The sequence below is a fragment of the Eurypyga helias genome, unplaced genomic scaffold (genome assembly GCF_000690775.1).
Source record: "Eurypyga helias isolate BGI_N326 unplaced genomic scaffold, ASM69077v1 scaffold34295, whole genome shotgun sequence".
In the NCBI taxonomy this organism is placed as follows: domain Eukaryota; kingdom Metazoa; phylum Chordata; class Aves; order Eurypygiformes; family Eurypygidae; genus Eurypyga; species Eurypyga helias.
Genome location: NW_010253961.1, coordinates 2,672 through 3,013, shown reverse-complemented (window position 1 = coordinate 3,013; position 342 = coordinate 2,672). Strand labels below are relative to the sequence as shown.

The window sequence follows — 342 nt, the reverse complement described above, 5'->3', positions numbered from 1 at the left end:
TTTGCAGAGTTGCTGCGGCCCCCTGACCGCACGGGACAGGTTTGGGGTCCCCACCGGCACCGCTGTCCGCCCCAAGGGACGCGTCCCGGCGGGCTTTACCCGGTGAGAGCCTTGTGCCACCCGAGGGATGGGCCCCTGGGAGCTGCGTCACCGTGCGGCACACCCCGATACCAGGAACCGGGAGATGCTGGAGGCAGGGATGGGGTGGTGTCACAGAGAAGATGCCGTGGCTGGGTGCTCCGGGGGGACCTGGACCACTGCCGGGGAGGCAGCCAGGACAGGATCTCCCTGTTCCCCGTCTCGAACGAGATTAAAGAACCAGCTTCAATCCCCCGGTGAACA

The 342-nt window shown here is 66.7% G+C and overlaps 1 protein-coding gene across 1 annotated transcript in view; it reads right to left on the bottom strand.

The window, feature by feature from the left end:
• LOC104510554 (claudin-3-like) overlaps positions 1-342 on the bottom strand; it is a 2,488-nt gene that overhangs the window by 1,305 nt on the left and 841 nt on the right. The window lies entirely within an intron of this gene.